This window comes from Panicum hallii, chromosome 2 (genome assembly GCF_002211085.1).
Source record: "Panicum hallii strain FIL2 chromosome 2, PHallii_v3.1, whole genome shotgun sequence".
In the NCBI taxonomy this organism is placed as follows: Eukaryota; Viridiplantae; Streptophyta; class Magnoliopsida; order Poales; family Poaceae; genus Panicum; species Panicum hallii.
Window position 1 is genome coordinate 34,991,388 of NC_038043.1, and position 15,118 is coordinate 35,006,505.

General features: G+C 43.8%; 1 pseudogene; it reads right to left on the bottom strand.

Annotated features, from left to right (window-relative positions):
* Positions 1-6,388: 6,388 nt before the first annotated feature.
* Positions 6,389-15,118, bottom strand: part of LOC112880971 — a 42,237-nt pseudogene continuing 33,507 nt past the window's right edge.

Genomic DNA, 15,118 nt, shown 5'->3' on the forward strand with positions numbered 1-15,118 from the left:
AAAACATCGATCACTTTAGTAGAGGGATGTTTTCTAAAGCGGTTGTGTCCTAGCTAATCTGTGTGAGCATCGGCGTACTTAACTGATCGCGTGCGTATCAGCATAGCGAATCCATGCTTTTAGCAAAACTAGTCGATCAGTGATTTGACCTTCTAGCCGATTTAGTGTAACGGCACATTCGCCGATTTATACATCGGGTAGAATTAGTCGAGTGATGTATCGGCATAGCTAGCTAACTAATGTGAGTAACTAGCCGATGGTGTATTAATAGACTAGTCGAACTATGTATCCGTACGGTCTGTGTCTCAGTGTACTCAGCTGATTGGTGGATCAGCTGTGTAGCCGGTTTCCATCCTTAAGGTTTTCCTATATCTACTGGGGTATATTAGCTATGTAGCTGATTGTCCTACTCTGCACTGGCTGTGCCTAATTGAGATATGCTTAAGTGTTATCCTAGGTAATTAGATGTGGTTACATCGGCTGGATTACGTCAACACAACAATTGAGTGCCGTACAGCTGATGGGGTTATCTAAGTTAAATCTATTTCAAGAATTAGGTGTAACAGAACACTAATATTAAACTAGGTTGGTAAGACCATAAGTGCGGAATTAGACTAAAGAGGATGTGGTTGAGGGTATGTAACTGGTAAGTATATAGCCGATCTTTCAGCCGATAAATCGGCTGATAACAGTGTGTGGACAAGGATGGGAAAACTAAGGATTGACCGGCCATATTTGACCGCTATGGGAAACAACTGAAATCAGCTTGGATTAGCCTAAAGCAAGAATCCTAAGATCTAGCGTGAAAACTTAGATAAATCGGTTATTTAACAAAGGTTCACACCTAGCCGATTCACACTTTAATTCGACAGAGTACCTAGTTGATAGGTGTGGCCATCGGCTAGCCATAATCTACAGAGCATCGGCATCGGCTGCCGATTGTGTGCGTATTGGCTATTTCAGAAGGCTGTCTACAGTGTTGATCGGATCTGGCCGATCTGGTGTGAATCGGCTGTCAGCCGATTATCAGGTGCTGAACCGGCTGCGTTCAACCGATTGGTCGATTTGACATCGGTGGTACTGTGCCGGTGTATTTATCAGTTGCTTTTAGCTGATAATGTGGGCATCGTCGGATCTAGTCCGTGAGTGCATCGGCTCTTGCCAAAATGTGTTAAGACATCAACTAGTTTTCCGATTTGGGTTTTCTATATCGGCTACATCGTGCCGATTAAATGCTTGAAGTGTTAACTTAAACAACTATTTGTGTACAACAGCTCGACTACTTTTCGGCAAGATTAGCCGATAGGTATGTAGTCGATAAGTGTATTCTAAAGGTATGTGATCGATAAAAGCCGGGATGTGCTGATCGGGATATGCCGATTGGGGGTATAGCCGATCGGAAGGTGCCGATCAGGTGTAGTCGATCGGAGTGTGCCGATCGGATGTGTTGATCTGGGTGTGCTGATTGAGGGGTGCCGATTAGGCATGTGCCAATTTGGGTTATAGCTTACAGAAAAGGTCCTAGCAAGATTAAAATCTACAAACAAACATTTCATCAATACAACACAAAGGCACTTAAATTCCATAGCTAAAAAGCAGGAAAAGACTTGAAGATTTTTTTTTTCTTTTTTTTTTTTACACAAGGCTAAACACGAGGTACACAAGCTATATTTCAAAAAATTAGCTGCAATCCAAAAGGTTAACACTCAAGAACTCATGGTACAAAAAGGAAACTTAAGCTCTGAATCATTTACATTCAATTCATGATTATAGCATTGATTTAATTGAAAATAGGAATTAAAATATTTCAAGTTTAAAATTAAATTCAAATTGGAATGTGAAGCTTGGATAATTAGGGTTATAAAGTTTTGAAAATTTAAACACAAATCAATTGTATACTTAGAAGATTTTAACCAAAAGATCTAATTAGATAGACTTTACTGAATAGACTAGACTTAGCTAATTCTACTATTAAACAAATTGAATTACTCAACTTAAAAGAATTTAAATTACAAAACAAACTTAGGTTTGAAAATTCTATATCAATTCATACTTAATCTATAGGGATTGCATACCCAAAAATCAGGGTCAACAAAGCTAACATGCAGAAGCTATGGTTATCACACGCTCTTATCTTAGATTTCACATAGATTCAAAACTATTTGATTTCATAACAAACTCATTTAATAGAAGTTGTAGAGCTTAAAATCTAGTTTCTAACACAACAGGTTTTGCAATTTTTGGAATTTCCTACTGTTTCCTATTGAATTTACAAGTTAACAGCGCTTCTCACATGAAATAACAAACATTCTTACATATAGGTCCTCAAACTCTACTGTTCCTATAGGTCTAGACTTTGCAGAAAACACCCTGAACTTGTCTTAATTGCTGCACAAGGTCCCTCACCTGCAAACAGAGCAGAGGAGGCGCTTGGGGAGGTCGGTCCCGGTGGAAGCAAGCCATGCCGGCAGCCGGGGAGCTCGAGCGGCACACCAGGAGTCCGTTTGAAGGGTCAGAAGGTGAGGAGGAAGGCCAACAGGAGGTTCTTGTCGGTGGGGGAAAAACTCAGAGGAGCAAGCAGCTCCGGCCGTGCGCACGCCTAGCTGCCACGCCGGCGCCTGCTCGCCTGAGCGCCTGCGCCCCGCGTGCCCCGCGCCAGCGACGCCTGCCGCCTGCTCCCGCTCTGCGCTTCCGCCTGCGCTCGCCCGCACCTAGGCCCGCCAGCTGCGCGTCCCCCGCCGGGAGCTGCGCCGCCTGGCGCTCCACGCGCTCCCTCCTCCTGGGCCGCCCCCGCGCGCGCTTGGGCCGCGCGTCTGCGCCCACGCCGGGCCGCCGCTCCTCCCGCGGCCGGCTGCCCGAGCCCGCGCGCTCGCTCCTCCGCATGACGCCAGCCGCCGGCTCCTGCTGCCGCGCGCCCCACCAGAACCGCGCCTGGGCCGCTCGCCGCCTGGGCCCGCCTCCAGCCGCGCGCTACGCCTGCGCGCTAACGCGGCCGCGCGCTCTCGTCCCGCTGCTCGGTCCCTGGACTGCTGGATCCCGAGCGCCTGTGAGGAGAAGGGATTCAACGGAAAGAAGAACAGAGGGAGGAAAAGAGCTATTTGGATGCTGCTGCCGGTGGGAAAAGAGGAAGGGAGGCAGAAGAAGTACACAGCGCGGGGAGAAGATAGAGGAGCAGCACAGTTAGACGCGTGTACTTGTTTGCAGCAGGAGGTGGCGACGGGGTCGGCACAGCGGTGGGTTGCAGAGCAGGAACAGAGCAGCGCCAGAGGAGGAAGAAAAAGGGGATTTCCCAAGGACTGGTTTGTAAATTTAGAAATCTTCAGGGACCTCTTGGTAAAAACAAATTTAACTACTGTTCTAGGGCTCAAACATAAATGTGACCAAAATGAAAGTTGTACAACTTTTCGAGCTCTACAACTTTGTTTTAAGGTTTGAACTTCAAAACTCAAAATATAAAGTTTTATTTTAAGACTTGGACTAAATTTGAATTTTATAAAATCTTTATCATTGTTAGTGTAAATTACATATAACATTGGGCCTTTTTGCAAGATGCTATGTAAGTCATGATTGCTTATATTATTACCTTTTTACTTCTAGTAATTTTGGAAAGTTACTTTTGTAAATCACCTATTTTGCATAAAAGGACTTGTTCTTTTATAAAATTACATAAATACCCTTATTATAACCATTTTACCCAAAATTTTTACACACTTCAACACACGCATTTCCAATGAAACTTTTGGATAAATATATATATTTTTTTTACAAGACATAAAATAAGAAAAATATATTTCATTTATTTTGAAATTACCTCCGATTCAAATATATTTTACAGAAACAACCCTAGGTTTTTCTATAATTACAAAAATACCCATTTACTTGTACTTTAAATTTTCAAAAGTTTCACATAACACACACAAGCTTTATACAATCAAACACTTATTTCACACTAACAAATATATGTCTAACTTACAAGCACATAAACTGTCACAGAATATTTGAACAAGCCTCTTCCATACTATGGTTTTCTAGCTACAATCTTTGGCAATAGCGTCGCTACCGGTCAGTATGCAAAGAGCTCCAATGACCCAATTGGGACCGATAGTTATGTAGGTGTGAGCCATGGGGGTGATGCCACTGCAGAAAATGATGGGCTGAACCATGGTATTGATAAAAGTGTCATCAATGATGACATATCTTCATCAGCTAGACCAGCTAAGAGAGCCAAGACTATTGATGATACCGGGAGAAAGATCGATGGCTTGGTTGAAGCATTTCAGTGTGGCACCCAGACGCTAGCAAATGCAATAGCGCAAGCAAGCAGTGGTTTACCACATGGTTTGTTCGAAGCCGTGGACAGTCTCCCAGGTTTTGAGCTTCACCACAAGACTCGATACTATCAGTACTTGGTTAGGCATCCCAATGATGCCCATGCTTTTGTGAATCTACCGTCCGATTGGAAGCTATCGTGGTTTTCGAGTTTCGTGGCTGAGAACTTCTAGCTTATGGGTCATTGTTTGTGTCATGGCGGCTGCTGCCCTTATGTTTGTTAGTTTAGTTATTTCGGTTCATTTGAACTCATGTATGCGTTATTTTGGTTGAGTTGAACTCATGTATGTGTTATTTCGGATGATTTGAACTCATGTATGTGTAATTTCGGTTGATTTGAACTCATGTATGTTTTATTTCGGTTGATTTGAACTCATATATGTGTTATTTCGATTGATTTAAAATTATGTATGTCATGATTTTTATTATGTTATGTTCAAACTCAGTTAATTATATTGCATATTATGTTACGTTGAAACTCAGTTAATTATATTGCATATTATGTCATGTTACAACTTAGTTTATATTCCATTTTTTGTGTACGGTGGTAACCTCACCCCCAATAAAGGAGGAGGTAACCTCACTCTCCTGACTCTCCAACCAAACACAGAATGGAACGGTTCCACTCTAGCGCACTCTCCAACCAAACAGAAAATGGAACGGCTCCGTTCTCCTTACCAAACGAAGAATGGAACGGCTCCATTCTCAGAAACTGGAATGGAACCGTTCCATTCAACGCGGCTCCCCAACCAAACGGACCCTAATTCCGTCAACTCAGAGGCTGCCATCCTATAGGGTCTCTTGGCTATAGGGGAGGTTCCAGGGATAAGATCGATGACGAACTCTATATCCCTGTCCGGTGGCATACCGGGAAGTTCTTCGGGGAAGACATCTGGGTATTCGTTTACTACCGGAACTCCTTCTAAGGGCTTGGCTTCCATGCTAAACATCATTGGGTTAAACTCACTTTCCCGGGTATGGCAGATTACTTGTACTCCTTCGGGGTTTGTTAGGCGTACCACTCTGTTAGTACAGCCGATGAGGCCATTGTGTTGGCTTAACCAATCCATTCCAAGGATCACGTCTATTCCTCTAGCCTTAAGTACTACCAAGTCTGCTAGAAATTCTACCCCACTTAAATTGATCCTTACCCGTGGACAACCTAGTTGATATTTGATGTCGCCTCCAGGCGTCCGGGTTAAGAAGGGTGTTTTTAGTAGTACTGTAGGTATTCTGTGTTGTTCCACAAAACTTGAGGATATGAACGAGTGCGATGCTCCAGAATCAAATAATACCGTTGCCAGAGCTGAGTTGACCAGGTACTCACCGAGCACTACGCCCTGAGCTCCTTGGGCCTCCTGCGCGTCGATGTGATTGACGCGGGCTACTCCCTCCGTCCTAGTATAGGTGTAACCACCTCTGGTTTAAAAACCAAGGAATATATTTAATTCTCTATATCAACATTAGTATTACTGCATCGATGTACATGTATATAGAGGCGCGGCGTATATTATGGAACTTGAGTAGAAAGTGGTTATGATTTATATATCAAGATGGAGAGAGTATCTTATTAAGTCATGCAACTTCACCAATTCTTCAATCAGTACGTTTTGATCAGATCATTGATTAGCTAGTAGGAAGAGAGAAGCAGATAATTCAAGTGCTTATACGTGAGGTTATCGTATAACATAGCAGCTGTAGGGATGTTCGGTTGATCTTTAGCATTACATTTACAGATTCGATAGGTAAAGGTCCATGTTTTCCATGCAACGCCCCGTTTCTTTTTTCTTTTCTTTTTTTTATAAGGAACGCCCCGGTATTTGGTTCGTTCTAGGATTGTGCTGTGCTTAGCTCGCCTGTATAAATGCGTGAGATGACAAGAGCATGAAATTGAAGAGAGCATGTGTATAAACCAATTTTAGTACCTTCTCAGCTTAACATTACCATTACTCAACCTTGTAACTTTCGGAACTACAAAAATGCAATGAGCACCACTGTGGTGAACATTTCCAATAAGTTAAAAGGTGTTTCATTTTGAACTCCTCGACCTCTTGTTTTTCTATCTGGACTTAAGTTTCTTCTTGCCACCAGCTCTCCCTGTTGCCTTTCGTTTCCGCTTCAAGGCTGTCTCATCTGCGTCCCCAGCCATCAGATGCTCATAGTCGTCCAGGCTTGCAAATGGAGATCGACCACTCTTTCCACCATTTTTCCGCTTCTGCAGTGCCACCTTTTTCTTTGCATAGGAGCTACTATCATTATCAGCATCAACCATCTCCTCGTCACTAGAGTTGCCATCTAAATCACCCACATCCTCAAAGGCTTCAGCATCCAATACTCGTAAAACTAGCAATGTCATCATCATCGTTTTCTGAGCCACCATCCATAGAAGCACTATCTGAAATGTCATCCAACTCAACATCACTGTCATCTCTAAGTAAATCCTTTTTCTCATCAAATGCATTAGAGTCAAGGTCGTTATAGTCATATTCTCCATCCTCTGCCAACCCATCTCCCAGATCCTGCATCTCATCTCCACTCTCGTCACTAGCATCATCTGCGTTATCAGCTAATAGCTCCCCAATATCTTCATCAAGAACTGAACCCTTCTTCTTTGCCTTAGGCTTAATAGGACCAGACTTGTTCATATAGAAACGGTGGAAAACAATATCTTTAGGAGGTACTTCATTCTCTGCCAATTCTAGAATCTTCTCCGATGAGACGATGATTCATGTCAAGCTGCAGGAAAAGACATAGGTCAGCAATGGTTCAAAAAAGTGTTCGGCATTTATACAAAAAGGCAGTGATCAGATACATGCCTAGCACCCAGTTGAAGAAACAGATTGTACCTAATGCATTATTGTTATGTCGTACTGTGGACACATGACTGCTCTTTCTTTTGGACAATATCAGGAGGGTAAGGGATACTTCCTTGAAATTTTGCAAATGAAATGGTCCCTGATGAAACTTTGACCGCTATTTTCTACTAGAATATATTTATAGATCCAATACACACACATGAAAATATGAAATTATTTGTTAAGAAAAATCTACAGATTACAGATATATTTTCAACATTTGAAACTTGATATTTTAAGCCAAAGTTTCATAAGTTTGAGCATATCTTTTCCAAAGTGTCAAATGTTACTGGAGGGAATACTAGACGGGTCATCTACAAATTCGGACCTAGTTTCAATATTGAAGGAACAACACAGACAAAACATTCAGAGTAAACGAAGTCAATCCAAGTAACAAAGGCTAACCTTTTTAGCTGGGGCAATTTGTGATCCACCATGCCATCTTCCTTCAGCGATGCGGTAACCTTTTGGTTTCTTTTCCATGAATTTCTCAAGGAAGGCAGGAAGTGGTAGGTCTGTCAGTGGATCACCACTAAACAATATTGTTGCTAGATAGCAATGTTCTGGCCATAGTAGAAACTGAAGGGTGCACATGTGAAGCCAATACCGTTAGCTCCCACCAACTGACACAATCTGCATTGCTGACAAAGCAAAAGGTACATATGATCAACTAACTCTTTGCAGTTGTAAAGAACATGAAGAAAAACAACAGCATACACTAACAAACAGACAAAATTCAAAGAATAGAAAAACATCCATCCAATTCAACCAATAACGGAAACCAATATTACCCATATATTTTCAGGGGCATATGTGAGTAACAAATAAACATATTTCAAGCCTCAACATATATAGCAAAGAACTAATATGAACCATACAAAATAAATGAGATTAAATAGACAATACCAGTAAGAAGGCTCTCTGTGTCGTGGATCATATAATTCATGCAGTCTCGACGCCTCAGCTGATGCATTGTTTTCACCATTTTCATCCCTTTCTATCAATTCCATTTATTTTACACTATCGGAACCATCAGCGGCATCAATGTTGCATTTCTCATGAGAAGCTAATTTGTCACTATATTTATCTAGCACTGCCGAGGCAACAGAAGAGTCCTTAGGACTCTACAATATCTTCAAAATGCTCATCACCATCATCAACAGATTTGTTCTGGAGCACAATCGCCCTGAAGATTTAAATTAAAATTATATCATCCTGAAACATAATGGCATGTTTTGATTAACAACTGATGACATACCATAATGGCGACTTTGTCTTAAGGACCTCCGACAGAATGAAAAGACATCCACAAGCATATTGAGGAGGTCGTTGAAGAGCCACCTGCCCAGAGAAATTGCATCAGTAATAATTGTATAATCATAAAGAGCATAGGCAAAAAAATTTGGTAGTCTACTGTTCCAATGACACCAAGATATCTTTTGCTGAGCACTACCAGAATAACTATTGGTTTCTCAATTGTATGTAACACCAGTGATGGAGGAGGGCACTGCTTTGACTGACAACTGAGTCCAACAATTGTGGGAGTGGGACCGTGAAAGAAATCGGTGCTTGTAGCCTAAAAGGAGGAGGGGGTGAATTAGGCAATTCTAAAACTTTAATCTATAGCTCAAGCTAGTTAGCACAAAACATATGCTAAAATATATTATCTAGATGTGCAACTAGGGTTCAACTAGTGTAAAAACCTCAAATGACCCGGGGTGAGGCCTTATATAGGCTAGAGATCCACTCCTAGCCGTTACTTGTTTTTCTACCAAAAAGCTTAAAGCGTCGGTTAAACCGGTCATAGCCGTCGGTTTAACCGGTCACTCTGAACTTGCATACTAGCCGTTGCTCTCTTATCTGCCACGCCTGCTTTTGCTTGCGTCATTGCACTGACGCATGCACCGATGCACCGTCGGTTCAATAGGTGCTGAAGACCTTCTTATCCCTTCAGCTCCAAAACCTCTTGGGCAAACTAAACGACCATTGCATCGACACTCTGTACCATAGCATTGTTCAACCGGTGCCTCTAGCACTTCTCCACTTGATCGCCATGCCTTCTCCTCATTGCACGGACACATCCCTTCTTATAGCGTCGGTTCAACCGGTGCTACTGTGGTTTATTCACTTGATCGCCATATCAACTCACCAAAGCACCGACCCGTTATAAGTTCATGCCATCAGTTTAACCGACTCATGTAATTATGATGAACCTTGTCCAAATCATCTCGGCTGTCATTTGGACACCCCTAAAATATTCTCTGCATTTTCACTACAACTTGAACATCTTAACATCGATTTGGACCATCTTGTATATGGATTGGACTCCATCCATATGACCTAGAAATCTTACAAACTTGAGCTCACAAACTCATTAGTCCCATTGACTATGTTGTCACACAATCACCAAAATCACAATCATGATCTAATAGGGCCATGTTTCTCACAGACCTAGGTAGTGAGCACCAAATGAAGTCTTTAAATTGCAAAGACCAGAACAAGCAAGGTATGAAAATGATCTATAACTACTCTTCCTGTTCATCTTCATCCTCTGCCAAATTCCTCACGTCATGGCACCTCGTGCCAGTGGCCACAGGAGTTGTATGATTGTATCCTGTCCGGTTTGCGGCCACATATTGGCAAATGATTCTAGTCTGTGGCTTTGGAGAAGGTAATTCTTTAAAGCTCCTGCCACCTGTTTTCCTACCTTTTGGATTGGATTTGATGTGGAGAGCATTAGGTAGCAACCTTATCATCCTCAATCACAGAGCAGAGAGCACCACCATACCAGATTGTGGTTCTAGTTGCAGAGGTAAACTAAGGTTCTGAGAATTGACTACTAGAATAGGCTGATTTGTTTCTGTTTCAGATTTTGTGGGCAGAATGCTAAAGCAGAAGCTAAAACAAACACCGAGTAGTATAAAAACAATCCATTTCAAAGTATAAAATGTATTATTGTAAAAAGAATGCCATAAAACCATGAAGCAAGTAGAGCACAAATTGGGTTCTTGTGGGAGTGTGCATGTGTATATCAGGGCTACAACTGCTAGCTGGGATGTGGAACAAGAATAGAACTTCCCCATCTATATCCCCTAATATGTGAATTCCCCATAAATTTGCAGGTTAAAATTCCACATTGCCCTCAGTAATTGATGATGAAGAAGATGTTGATCATAGAATCAAAGCAACATGGATGCGATGGCACCAAGCATATCACATCCTTTGTGGCAACAAAAAAAGGTGCCACAAAAGCTAAGAGGTGAGTTCTATAGACTATAGTACAACGACTATATTTGGTATTGAGCATACTAGTATGGCGCAAAATGTTATCCTACTAAATGGTGGCACATCTAATAGTTACATATAATGCAATGGATTTGTTGTAGTGAATGTGTGATCATACAAGACAGGATTCAATTCAACATGATGGTATAAATTATCAAAAGTGGCTCTGCACAAGATCAGTAGTTAGCAAAATAGTATTTTAGGTTTTGAAGAGTTTAAAAGCATTCAGAATATTTTCTTCCCTATTTTCTCTGGCCCGTAGGTTCTATCATTTACATTTCAGATATTGATGATGCAAAGCACCTAACTGTATCTGCAAGCGATAAACTCAGCTACTCCAAGATGGGTATTTACATTGGCATATCGTGTTGTCATGTGAGTTTTTTACTTCTCCTGTGGTATGACTAAGAAAATGTATCTAGCTTTTTAAACTGGTCATGTGTTTGAGTACCATTGGCTGACCTTTAGCTGCAAGCGATGTCAAGAACCAAGAATATGTATGGTATGGGCTTATAAGTTCACAGATCTTAGTGCTTTTTTGTAAGTATCCGATGCCAAATGCCTATCGAGAGTGCTCAACTGCTTTTAGACGGTAACTTTGCTATCAAACTGATAGTCATTTCTCTATCTATCTCTACACGGAATTGTACAGTAGAGATTTTCCAACAAACTGATTCTCATATGTTATGGCAACCTCAAACTACGCACCATACATTTTGCAACTTGCAGAAGATGACTTAGATGGTAAGAGCCCGATCATCCCATTGCCAAGCAATAAGGATAGATTTTGAGTTCAGAAAGACTATCCATGATAAAGATATTTTCTTTGTAATACTTTCTGTTGTCCTCTATTTATCTTGTCTATCCATTTTCACCACAGATTCCAAAGGAGGAATGAAGAAAATGAAATAATTATACCATGAGAGACCTCAATTTTCGAGTTGGGAGTACTAAGCAAAATAGCCATCCAATAAGACGTTTAACTGGAATAAATGGTTGGAACTTGGAACAGAACCCTCAGAGAAGAGAAAGAAAACAGAAACATAGCTGCTTGCCTGCTCCTAAATGAGCAACTGATATTACCTTGTAATATAGGAGATATACTTGCTCCAAGGTTGGTTCTATGCTTGTGCTTGTTTGGTAAACCAGCACTCTTCATTAATTTGATTCTATTTCAGATTAATGTCCACTACCAGACTCAAAACAATCCCAAGTAAACTATTTATTCGGTGATGTCCAATATCTACGCTTGTACTTATAAGGTAAACCAGCGTTCTTCCTTAATTTGGTTCTATTTTATATCAATATTCATTGTGGACTCAAAACCAATCCCAAGTAAACCATTTACTTAGTAACGTCCAAGAAAATAGAATATATCACTATAATGAACTTACTGCATCAATTTTCTCTTGCTCTTGTCCTTCTCTTTGAAATAACTCTCCTCTGAATCCCTCTCTGTCAACACAAAAACATAGAAAATCAAAACCTAGCAAAGATTTATTTAACATAATATAGTGCATGCAGAGCTAGCAGAATTCGTTAACCTACAGTATCTTAGATTACCAAATTATATTAACAAAATTGAAGAACTCAGAAATTTCACTCACCTTCGTTCCAATTGCAGTGTTGCCGTGCTTCTCCTTCTCTTTTTGTTTCTGTCTTCGTCCTCCTCCCTCGCTTCTCGGCCGCTCCTTCTAATCTTATTGGGTCACCTCTTCCTCCCTTGAACCAACCAAGAGAATAAGATTAAAATTCTATAGCAAAGCAATCAGATTGGCTAAACCCGAGAGGGCCGGACAAAAAACATCTTCAGATACTAGTTCCAGAACCTACCCTCGTGGCCCATCGTATGAACCAAATCACAAATGGAATGTTAATAACATAATCACATGCCTCACCGTCGCCTAGCGGCCTCCTCCGGCAGTGGCAACGGGCTGCCAGGAGACGGAGCCACCGCATAAAATGACGAGTTAAAGAGGGTTCGAGGGTTAAGTAGGGGTCCAGGGGCTCATTTGTAAACAGTTATGAAATAGAAAGGACTTGGTTATAATTTCTAGAAATATTTGGGGCATATTAGAAAGAGGTAGGGGTTTATTTGATATTAAGTTCACGTGGTGGGGGCTAGTTCCTTGAATTCAATAAAGGTGGAGGGCTTTTATGCAAGGTGACGCATAGGGGGGGTTTGTAGGAAATACAGGGAAGGGGGGGCTTTGGGCAAAATGCCCCTTCTTCCTCCTCTCCCCATGGGAAACAGAGGAGGGGGAAAGGAAGCTCCTGCGCCGGCCATCCCCGGCGGCCCAGGGCTCGATGGTGGCCCGGGATGGGGGAAAAAGGGAGGGGAAGAGGAGGGGGTTTGATACCCGGCCTCACCTCGGGCCGGGGCGGCGTGAGGAGGCCGGACGACGGGAGCGGCGGCGGCGGCTTTGGTGGCTCGGCGAGGCGGCGCCAGGGCTTGGGGAGGCGAGGGGCTAGGTGGCGTTGTAGGTTGTGGGGGCGCCGGGGGTGCTCCTCGGCCCCTTTTATAGGCGCACGAGGCGGTGGAGAGGCGGGGGCCGTGCGGTGGCCGGTCATCGAGCTCGGCGGGCGCCATTAATGGCGTTTGGCCGCTCGCGGCCGTCGTGGTGTGGTGAGGGCGCCGAGGTGTCGCACGTGGGGGAGGGGCTGTGCGGCCACAGTGGCGAGCGCGCGTGGGGTGCGGCAGGGGAAACAGCGGCGGGCGGTGCGGCAGGCGACGGGCGGCGCGGCCGCGCGCGGGGGAGGGCACGCGCGTGCGCGCACGGCGTGGCGAGGCGCGGGCCAGGGGCACGGCGTGGCGCGCGGTCACGCGTTGCGCGTGCCTGGGGGCGTACCGGGGCAGGGATTCGCGCGCGGCGTGGGCAGAGCAGGCGCACGGCCAGGGCGGCGCTCGGGTGCGCGGCAAGGGGGGAAGGAAGGAGAGAGAGAAGGGAGGAGGGGGAAAGAAGAAAGACAGAAAGGAAAAGGAAAAAGGGAAGAAAGAAAAGGGAGGGAAAAGGAAAAGAAGAGGAAAAAGAAAATTGGAGGAAAATAGAAAAGAGGAGGAGAAAGGAAAAATGGGAAGAAGAAATGGTGGAAGGAAAAAGGGAAAGGGAGAAAGAAGAAAAAAAAGGGGTGACGCGCGCCGGCGATATTCGCGGCGGCGACCGCGGCTGGTCGGCCACGCGCGCGCGATATTCGCACGCTGCGCGAGGAGGAAAAAGGGGGAAATCGCGTCGACACTGATCGCGGAAAGGCGGTCGCGCGTGGTCAACAGACCGCCGAGCGGTGCGGGATGGGACGCAACGAGGGAAAAGAGGGCACTGATATTGCAACAGGGGGGGGCGGGCAGACAGCTGGAGTCGGGCGTCAGAATGGCGGCAAATCCGGGAGAGGGTCAGGGTTTAGGGTTGAACTAGCTTTGACGACGAAAAGGTTTTGAACAAAAATATCTTAGCGCGTAATTTAATTTGGTAAATTTTCAGGGCGTCACAAACCTACCCCACTTAAAATGAATCTCGTCCTCGAGATTCGACTGGTTCCTAAATAGATGGGGAAACTCCTTCTTTAGAGCCTCCTCGCGTTCCCAAGTTGCTTCCTCTACTCCGTGTCTGCTCCATTGAACCCTGCATATCCGTACTTCGGAGTTTCTTGTCCTCCTAGTGACAGTGTCCAAAATTTTGACCGGTACTTCCTGGTATCGCGGATCCGGCTGTAGATCTATTGTTTCCACTGGCACGTGTTTTTCCTCGGGTACTCTCAAATACCTTCTTAATTGCGAAACATGAAACACTAGGTGTACATCCGACATTTCTTCTGGTAACTCTAGTCGGTATGCCACTGCTCTGACTTTCTTCAGAACTCGATACGGTCCAATGTATCGAGGGGCCAACTTTCCTTGTACCTGGAATCTTCGCATTCCTCGAATGGGTGAGACTTTGAGATAAACAAAATCTCCTGGTTTGAAACTTATTTCCCGCCTCTTCTTGTCTGCGTAGCTCTTCTGTCGGGACTGAGCTGCTTTCAATTTCTCGCGGATCTCCGCTACTTTTTCTTCTGCTTCTTTTATGAGTGCGGGTCCAACTAGGGCACGTTCTCCAACCTCCGACCACATTAGGGGAGTCTTGCACTTCCTTCCATAGAGGGCTTCGAATGCTGACATGCCCAAGCTGGCTTGGTAACTATTGTTGTACGAGAATTCTGCATAAGGCAGACTCTGCTCCCAATCCTTTCCATAGGTCAGGACGCATGCTCTCAGCATATCTTCCATAATCTGATTTACCCTTTCGGTTTGACCATCCTTCTGTGGGTGGTATGTGGAGCTGAAATCTAGCTTGGTGCCCATGGCTTGGTGCAAGCTTTTCCAAAACCTAGAGGTGAATTGGGTTCCTCTATCTGAGACAATTCTGCTAGGCACTCCATGTAACTTTACTATGTTTTCCATATAAAGCTTCGCCAGCTTTTCTCCATCATAATTAGTTCGTACGGGTATGAAATGAGCCGATTTAGTGAGTCAGTCCACTATTACCCATATGGAATCGTGTCCCTTCTGTGTTTTAGGTAGACCCACTACAAAGTCCATTCCTATCTCATCCCATTTCCAAACCGGGATGGGTAGGGGTTGCAATAATCCTGCTGGCTTTTGATGTTCGGCC